Here is a 10,083-nt window from a genome sequence, read left to right as displayed (position 1 = left end):
AAAAAAAAAAAAAAAAAAAAAAAAAAGACAGGCTTAATTCTTTGACATCCAGGCAACACATAGAGTCTGCTGCGGCTGAGGAATTTTCGAGAGAAGAGAAACAAGAGGTAAGGTTATCTAGATTATAGATAAATCAGCTAATAAAATATGTCTTATTACATCCTTCTAGCACATTCCAGACTCTCAGAGTCCTTTTGATTTTGAAATGTATTTTGAAAGCATGAGTGGATTATGATTGTCAGGAAAAAAAGGAATTTTCTTTCAAGGCCTTAAGCTATAAAAACTGCTATTCCTGTTCTCTCTCTAAATGAGCCCACTTTAGTATGTACCATTGGGAAATGAATGCAATTGCTTGATGCCTAGGAATTACCAAAGATTTACTTGAAAATGCTACCTCACACTTGGTAGGAAATAAGTCTAAATGAAAAGGAAAACAATTAGACCAAATGTGCCAACTTCAACAGTGTTGATTGGTAGTCGGTTGATTTTGAAAGCCCATTTTTATTTCTGGAATCAAAAGTTGCGAAAACAAACAACAAAACCTCCAGTCTTGACAGTCCCTGGATGAGAAGCCCCTGGGGCAAGCACAGACAGGGTTACTTCGAAGGCCACCCACCTTTGGGTTTGAGCCCCTCCCAGGACTCTGGGAAGGGTGTCCTACTGGACAAACTGGGCCGTCAAATTGTAATCCCTCAGGCCAAGGAAGCTACAGAGCCACCTGGAACAACAAAAACACTCCTGTCCAGCAGACTTCCCCATTGGAACATGACAGGCTTCCTGCCCCAAGCCAGCTTCGCTCCCTTTCCAGCCCCTAGGGCAGCGTTTCTCAAACAGTGGCCCTAGAACCACCTGCACCTGCATCAGAATCACTTGGACTCTTTAAACATGCAGGTGCAGGCTCCCCTATTCTGCACTTCCTGAGACCACATCCTTGGAGGTAGGTTCATTCATCAACACCACCAGTACAGCCAGATTAGCAAGACTTCTCTTTCCTCCCAGGCCATTAGAATTTTCCTTCCATTGTTCTCCTTATCCAGCTAAAGGTCCCTGGTCTATTGTTTTATTCTAAACTTCCTTGCAATTCCACTCTGTTCCCCCACTAAATTCACTCCCCACCCACCTGAATAACTTTGTCAAATCTCTTCCAACTACTAGTTCACTTCCAACTGCGATTTCCTGATTACCAATCCCATCATCTTGTAGCATTTGACCTTGCTCCTAATCTCTGAAGATTTAGAGGCTGCCCAAAGAGAATTCCCTCCTCCTCTAGGTTCCAACCGCCCTCCACCCACCCACACACACCTGTCTCCACTGGACCCATCCCTCACCTTGACCTGGATCCCAGATCCCACTTCACCCTCCTTCTCAGAACTTTGCACTATCAATATACCTCCTCCCTCCTGTGTGTTCAGTCATGTCCTTTCAACTCAATCCTTCCCTCTGGCTCTTTTTTTTCCCCATGTAGATATCACTGGAGTAACAAATTAGAATGGGGATTCTCTCCAATGTCCTAAGAGGAGAAGCGTACATCAATAGGACATATTCTAGACTCAGCTACCACAACTGAGTGTTAACCTGATTGTTATCTATAAATACCTACTAGAATGAAGAACATGTTTCAGAACAGTTTTTAAACCTTTTGATGATAGAAAATTTCAAATATATTCAAAAATAGAGAGACTGGTATAATGAACCCCTCTTACCCATCACCCAGTCTCAACAATTATTACCATTTTACCAATGTATTTTTTAAAGAAAATCTCATATACCATAATATGCATCTCTAACCAATATAGACTTTTTTGGGGGGGTGGGGGCTGCATTGGGTCTTCCTTGCTGCACGCAGGCTTTCTCTAGTTGCGGAGAGAGGGGGCTACTCTTCATTGCGGTGCGCAGGCTTCTCATTGTGGTGGCTTCTCTTGTTGCGGAGCACCGGCTCCAGGCGTGGGGGCTTCAGTAGTGTGGTGCACAGGCTTAGTTGCTCCACGGCATGTGGGATCTTCCCGGACCAGGGCTTGAACCCGTGTCCCCTGCATTAGCAGGCGGATTCTTAACCACTGTGCCACCAAGAAAGTCCCCAGACATATTTTCAAAGAGCATAATCCCCATGGCATTATTATAGCTAAATAATTCATAGAGATTCCTTAACATCATCCAATACGCAGTCCATATTCCATTTCCCCAGTTGCCTCAAGGAGGTCTTTTTGTAGTTGTGTTGTTCAAATCAGGATTTAAACAAGATCTTAATATTGTATCACACTGTTATGTATCTTAAGTTGTTTTTATCCTATAACAGTCTCCTTGCCATTTTTTTTTTTAAGGAATTTTGCCTTATTTATTTATTTATTTTATTTTACTTTTGGCTGTGTTGGGTCTTCGTTTCTGTGCGAGGGCTTTCTCTAGTTGTGGCAAGTGGGGGCCACTCCTCATCGCAGTGCGTGGGCCTCTCACTATCGTGGCCTCTCTTGTTGTGGAGCACAGGCTCCAGACGCGCAGGCTCAGTAATTGTGGCCCACGGGGCTAGTTGCTCCGCGGCATGTGGGATCTTCCCAGACTAGGGCTCGAACCCGTGACCCCTGCATTGGCAGGCGTACTCTCAACCACTGCGCCACCAGGGAAGCCCTCCTTGCCATTTTTTTAAAGTCATTTATTTCTTGGGCCATTTGTTACAGAGACTATCCCAGATTCTTGATTTGGCTGATCACATCGTTACAGGGCTGGTAACTTATGTTTCTATCCCCCGCATTTCTGGTAAACTGGTAACTACATCGAGGCTTGATTAGATTTGGGTTCAGTCTTCTTTTTTAGTAAGAGTACTTGATAGGCAGTACTTTATACATATATATGTTTCAGGTGTACAGCGTTATAATTTGACATCTATACACATGAAGTGTGACATGTATACACTGCAAAGTGATCACCACCACAAGTCTATCTGCCATCTATCACCATACAATTGGCCCCCCTCACCCATTTCAACCCCCTCAACCCCCTTCCCCTCTGGTATCCACTAATCTGTTCTCTGTGGTTTTTGTTTTTATTTTGTTTATTCATTTTTTTTTTTAGCTTACACATCTGAGTGAAAACATACAGTATTTGTCTTTGCCTGATTTATTTCACTTAGCATAATACCTTTGAGGTCTATCCATGCTGATATACATATATCACATCTTCTTTATCCATTCATCCATCAATGGACACTTAGATTGTTTCCGTATCTTGGTATTGTAAATAATGCTGCAATGAACATAAGGGTGCATATATCTTTTTGAATTAGTGTTTTTCACATTCTTTGGATAAATACCCAGAAGCAGAATAGCTGAATCATGTGGTAGTTATATTTTTAATTTTCTGAAGAATCCCCATACTGTTTTCCGTAGTGACTGCACCAATTTATAGTCCCACCAACAGTGTACGAAGGTTCCCTTTTGTCCACATCCTCTCCAATATTTGTAATTTCTTGCCTTTTCGGTAATAGCCATTCCAGGTGGTATCTCATGGTTTTGATTTGCATTTCCCTAATAATTAAAATGCTGAATATCTTTTCATGTGCTGGGTGGTCATCTATATGTCTTCTTTGGAAAAATGTATATTCAAAACCTCTGCCCATCTTATAATTGGGTTGTTTGGGTTTTTGTTATTGAGTTGCTTGAGTTCTTAATATATTTTGGATATTAACCTCTTATCAAATATATGATTTGCAAATATCTCCTCCCATTAAGTAGCTTCTCTTTTCATTTTGATGATGGTTTCCTTCTCTGTACGGAAGCTTTTTAGTTTGACGTAGTCCTATTTGTTTACTTTTGCTTCTGTTTCCCTTGACTTTGGAGTCAGATCCACAAAAACATCACTAAGACCAATGTCAGTGAGGTCACCACCTATGTTTTCTTCTAGAAATTTTATGGTTTCAGGTCTTACATTCAAATTTTTTATCTATTTAGAGTTAATTTTTCTCTATGGCATAAGATAGTGGGCCTAGTTTACTCTTTTCCACGTGGCTGTCCAGTTTTCCCAACACCATTTATTGAAGAGACTATCCTTTCTCCATTGTATGTTTTTCCTTTGTTGTAAATTAATTTTTCATATATAGGCAGGTATATTTCTGGGCTCTCAATTCTCTTCCATTGATCTATTTGCCTGTTTTTGTGCTAACACCATACTGTTTTTTTTTTTTTTAAGAACGTTTTGTTTTTTAAATTTATTTTTTATTGAAGTATAATTGATTTACAATTTGTGTTAGTTTCTGGTGTATAGCAAAATGATTCAGTTATACATATATATATATTCTTTTTCATATTCTTTTCCATTATGGCTTATAACAGGATATTGAACATAGTTCCCTGTGCTATACAGTAGGACCTTGTTGTTTATCCATTCTTTATGTAATAGTTTGCATCTGCTAACACCGAACTCCCAATGCATCCCTCCCCCACCCAGCCCTCCCATGTGGCAACCACAGGTCTGTTCTCTCTGTCTGTGAGTCTGTTTTTGTTTCGTAGATAAATTCAGTTGTGTCACATTTTAGATTCCACATGTAAGTGCCATCATACGGTATTTGTTTTTCTCTTTCTGACTTACTTCACTTAGTCTGATAATCTCCAAGTCCAACCATGTTGCTGCAAATGGCATTATTTCATTCTTTTTTATGTCTGAGTAGTATTTCATTGTATATATGTACCACGTCTTCTTTATCCATTCATCTGTCATTGGACATTTAGGTTGTTTCCATGTCTTGGCTATTGTAAATAGTGCTGCTATGAACATGGGGGTGTGTGTATCTTTTTGAATTAAGTTTTTTTTTAATGACTTATTTTAAACATTTTATCAAGAAGGCAATTTTTTTTATATACAGCAGGTTACCATACTGTTTTGATTACTACAGCTTTGTGGTATAGTTTGAAATAAGAGAGCATGATATCTTCAGATTTGTTCTTCTTTCTCAAGATTGTTTTGGCTATTCAGGATCTTTTGTGGTTCCATACAAATTTTAGAATTATTTCCTCTAGTTCTGTGAAATATCAGGCAGTACTTTTTAAACGTGCTAAAATGGTAAAGACTACTTTTAGAAAAACTCTCCCTTGCCTCACATCCTCTTCCAACTACCAAACTTTCCACCTCCTCCCATCCATAACCAAACTTCTCCAGAAACCAGCTGTCTATGCCTTCTTAAGAGCTTCTACCCACTGTTCAACCCATTCAGATCTGATCTGGCTTCTGCCTCTGTTGCTCCTAGAAACAGTAGTGACCTCCATACCACCAAATCAAATGGATGTTTTTTCTCAATTTCATCTTCTTCCTGTATAAAATTTAGGAGTTTGAAACAAGAATTCATTTTTCTTTCTTGTGGTTCTGTTGATTGACTGGGATCAGCTGGGCAGTTCTTACTGAGGTGTCTCAAAGGGCTGGAATCATCTTGACACCATGGTGACTCCTTCCTTACATGCCTGGTACCCAGGCTGGAATAGCTGCAACAACCGGGAGGTGGCCAGGCATCATCATCATTATTATCATCATCAACATTCTCTCTCTCTCTCTCTCTCCCTCTCTCTCCACATGGCCTGTTTGGCCTTCTTCACAGCATGATGGTTTAAGGGTAAATAGGCTTTTTACATGGTGGCTGCCATCCGTATGAGCAAGCATTTCAAGAGACCAAGGTTGACACTGCAAGCATCAAAAGACCGACCTAGCCTCAAAAGTCACATAGTGTCTCTTCTACCAAATTCTATTGGTTGAACAAGCCCAGCCCTCATTCATTGTGGGAGGGTACTACACAAAGTGTGAATTTCAGGAGGCATAACTCATTGGGGGGCCATTTTGGAGACTAACTGTCACACTTCTTTGACTTTTCAACAATTATCAGAGACTTGTCAACTATCCATTTTTTTGCTCCCATAACACATCATTTTTCTGTTCTCTTTCTACCCCTCTGACAAGAGTGTCTTGGTGGTATACACAGGCCTCCTCTTCCTCTGGCCCTGTCCTCCAGGCCTGGCTCTAAGTCTCCTCTCTCCTAGATCTCTTCTCTCCCAAAGACATTTCATTCAGATCTATAATTTCAATTAATACCTAAAATGCGTAAGACTAAAATATTAATAACTCCAGCCCAAACTTGTCCTCTGAACGGCATACCCCAACTTCTCAAAACCTCCCCTTGAATATCCCAAAGTTATCCAATTTAGCATGTCTAATCTGAACTCGAAATGGACCACTGCCCTCAACTGGGGCCTCTTCCAGAATTCTCCAGTTTCCTGGAGGATAACTCACTTGGCACTTAGTGGAATTGCCCTAGTTTTCCCAGTTGTGACCGTCCTAAAGGAGCTGATAACCAGTCAGTCCCAGACATATGAGCAAGTCAGAATGGGCTCAGACAACCACAGCTGACTGCAGGGGCAGAAGCGAGCCCAGCAGAGAACAGCCAAGCTGGCCCAGATCAGCTGAACCCCTGCAAACTTGTAAACTAAACAAATGTTTATTTTTGTATGCCACTGAGATTTTGTGGTTTTCTCACTACATAGCACTATTTTGTCAATGGATATCCGATACACTGCAGTTTAAACACTCAACAATTAAAGAATAGTGCAATACCATGCAGCCTTTAAGAACGCTGTGTAGATATACAGTCATCCCTCAGTATCGGTGGGGGGATTGGTTCCCAAACCTGCCTGGAGATATCAAAATCCGATAATGCTCAAGTCCTTTATATAATATAGAGTAGTATTTGCATATAACCTACACACGCCCTCCTGTATACTTTAAATCATCTCTAGGTTACTTATAATAACTATACAATGTAAATGCTATGTAAATATTTGCTGGCACATGGCAAATTCAAGTTTTGCTTTTTGGAATTTTCTAAAAAAAATGTTTTTAAGTATTTTTCAGTCCCCAGTTGGTTTAATCTGTAGACACAGATGTGAAGGGCTGACTGTTAACTGACCTGAAATGTTCACACTAAACTGATAAATTGCAGAAGGGAGAGAAGATTGAAAAACAATGTGTATAATATGACTCCATTTTCATAAAACATACATTTCTACATTTGCATATGGAAGTGTCAGGTCTAATATACAACAAGATGCTGACATGGTTATCTCTGGGTGATAGGACTTGGGGTAATTTTCATTTTATGTCACTAGTATAATTGTTCAAAAGGGAGAAAAAATCTTTGCCATAGAGTACATTTTGTTTGATTATCCTTTGGCTTATCGGTAACCACCTGAATGTTTTTCAAGTACCCTTTGCAGAGAAGGGCACCGGTAGTTATTCCTGCAGCATCCTATGCAGGCAACATGGAAACATAACATCTTCCAAGACTCACTAAGGACTGCAGGTAGCAGAACACACCTGTCTAATCCTACCAGCAAACCTGAAAAGAAAAGCTCTGTGGGTGGAGGTGGCTTCACACTAGCCCAGTCTTCCCAGCCCACCGTTAGAGCCAGGGAAGCCTTAGAGGTCCCTCCCAGTTGGGGAAACTGGGAGCAGAGTAGAGCACCTCCAGAACCTTCCTGCCTACAGGGCTTAGTTACATGCCATGGACAAAGAAAAGAGATCTTTTCCTAAGCTCCTACTAACAGGGTGTCAGATTTCATACATTCAGAATAAGAAATTCAATGCCCCAGGGCAGGCCAAGGATACTTAATGTTCTAATCCTTTAAAGGTTAAAAGGACTTTCTTCGTTATTTTATTTTTCTTCCTTCCATCTTTCCTTCCTTCCTTCCTTCTTTCCTTCCGTTCTCCCTCCCCCGCCCCCTCTCCTTTCCCTCCCAATCACTCACGGAGTGCCCTCTCTCTCTCTCCTTCCTTCTTTCTTTCTTTGTTTCCTTCCTTATCTAACATTTGGCAGGTAGGCCTTCGTTTTAAATAATTCCTAGTTTATAGCAAATCTATCCCTGTACTTTCCCGGCCAATCCTCAATTTGCAGTAAACACCAAATCCATTTTTTTTCTGCCACTACTGCTGCTGTTGCTAAAATCCTCCAGATAAAGCTGGTGAAAATTATACACCAAGCTGATGGACTCTACAGCAATCGTATATAATCTGATCCCAGCTGGCTGTGCTTAAGACACAGGATTTCCTTTCCTCATTCCTAATTATGTCCTCATCCTTTTCCCTAATGTGAGTTCGATCTTAACCTTTTCCATCCTTTTCATTCCACGGCACCTCACACTCCATGGAGACCCTGACTCCTAACGTGTGAGGTCCAGCACCAGCCCTTCCTCCTCCTCCAAATGTCTCCACCCTCCTGGTTTCCTGTTATCACACCCCACCCCCACCCCGCCCAGCAACAGCAGCTCCCTTCAAAGCTCTTGGTCTCAGCCCACCCTAGGACTCCCCTAGGACAGAGGTTCTGTAAATGAGTGTCCAGGGGATCATGTGGAGTCCAAGAGGCACTCCACGTGATCCATGAATCTTTGGAAATTAATGCGGAATTTGGTCTTTTTGTCAGTTTCTAGGTGAGAGTCTCTAGATTTCATCTAATTTCCGAAGGGCCCTGCCAATCTAAGACTTTCTTCATCAGTTACCTGCTCTTTCCTGCATTTTTAGGCTCTCTGTTTTTCGACTGGTATCCTCTTCATCTACACGCAACCTAGGTGTACTATGAAATATAATTACCAGATGTATTAGTCTGCTCTGGCTGCCATGACAGACTACCACAAGCTGGGTGCTTTCAATAACAGAAATTAATTTTCTCATGGTTCTGGATACAGGAAGGTCCAGGATCAGAGGGCCAGGATGGTTGGTTTTTGGTGAGAACTCTCTTCCTGGCTTGCAGATCACCACTTTCTCACTGTATCCTAGTATGGCCTTGCCAGGGCGGGTGCATGCAGAGGTGGGGATGTAGGAGGTCTCTTCTTATTATGATGCCACCAATCCTATTGAATTAGGGCCCCACCCTTAAAACCTTACTTAATCTTAATGACCTCCTAAAGACCCTATCTTCAAATATAGTCACATTGGAAGTTAGGACTTCAACATATGGATTTCAGGGATGTTGAGGAGGTGGCACACAGTTCAGTCCATAGCACCAAGGATAAAATAATTTGATTTAAGGTGTCAAAGTTGTGATCTTTGTTACAGTGGCAAGAGTTTCCTAACTCATCTTCCAGCCTTTGAAAATACCCTTCACACTATAGCCAATCATACCTTTCAAAATCACCACGTTAGGAGAAACTTCCTCACTCTGATGTGTTCTGCTATGTGGAGAAGCAGCCATAGGGAGCACTCCGGGCCTCTCACTATCTACTGCCGCCCAAGGAGCCCCACATCAGTGGTCCAGTACCTTCCTCTCCCCTGCTTCTTGGGAATGAGCTGCCCACACAGAGCATCCTTTTTTCTCTGATCCTGTGTGCCCAGAGTCTTACAGGAACTCCCCAGTATTTTAAGCATTTCCTTTCGGAGGTTTCCATCTCTCTGCCATTATTACCCACTCTTCTTGCATGTTGTCTACTTTTTCAACTAGAGCCTTTAACATATTAGTCATAGTTATCTTAAATGCCCTGCATAATATCTAAACCCTGTTCTCATCCTTGCTTTGCCTCTTCAGACTGTGTTTGTTCTTCCCTTTCGTCATGTCTTGTAATTTTTTCGTTGAAAGGCAGACATGGCCTATTAGGTAATAATAACTAAGGTAAAAATCATTTAGTGAACTTTTATGTAAATCTGGCCAGCAGTTGAGTTGTGTTTCATGTTTGCTGTAACTGTAAGTGCCAAGGGCCTCAAATTTCTCTAAGGCCCTTGTTTTTACCTCCTCTGTTGTCCTTGGGTTTCCCTAAGAACTCCTTCTTTCTTTCTTTATTTTTTAACATCTCTATTGAGGAATAACTGCTTTACAATGGTGTGTTAGTTTCTGCTTTATAACAAAGTGAATCAGTTATACATATACATATGTTACCATATCTCTTCCCTCTTGTGTCTCCCTCCCTCTCAACCTCCCTATCCCACCCCTCCAGGCGGTCACAAAGCACCGAGCTGATCTCCCTGTGCTATGTGGCTGCTTCCCACTAGCCATCTACCTTACATTTGGTAGTGTATATATGTCCACGCCCCTCTCTCTCTCTCTCTCTCTCTCTCTCTCTCTCTCTC

General features: G+C 41.5%; 1 pseudogene; it reads right to left on the bottom strand.

Moving 5' to 3' along the window:
- The window catches only part of LOC103075573 (quinone oxidoreductase-like), a 44,731-nt pseudogene that overhangs the window by 24,060 nt on the left and 10,588 nt on the right, over positions 1-10,083 (bottom strand).

Source organism: Lipotes vexillifer, unplaced genomic scaffold (genome assembly GCF_000442215.2).
Source record: "Lipotes vexillifer unplaced genomic scaffold, Lipotes_vexillifer_v1.1 scaffold627, whole genome shotgun sequence".
Lineage (NCBI taxonomy): Eukaryota > Metazoa > Chordata > Mammalia > Artiodactyla > Lipotidae > Lipotes > Lipotes vexillifer.
The sequence above is the reverse complement of the archived record's forward strand: the minus strand, read 5'-3'. Positions and strand labels throughout refer to the sequence as shown.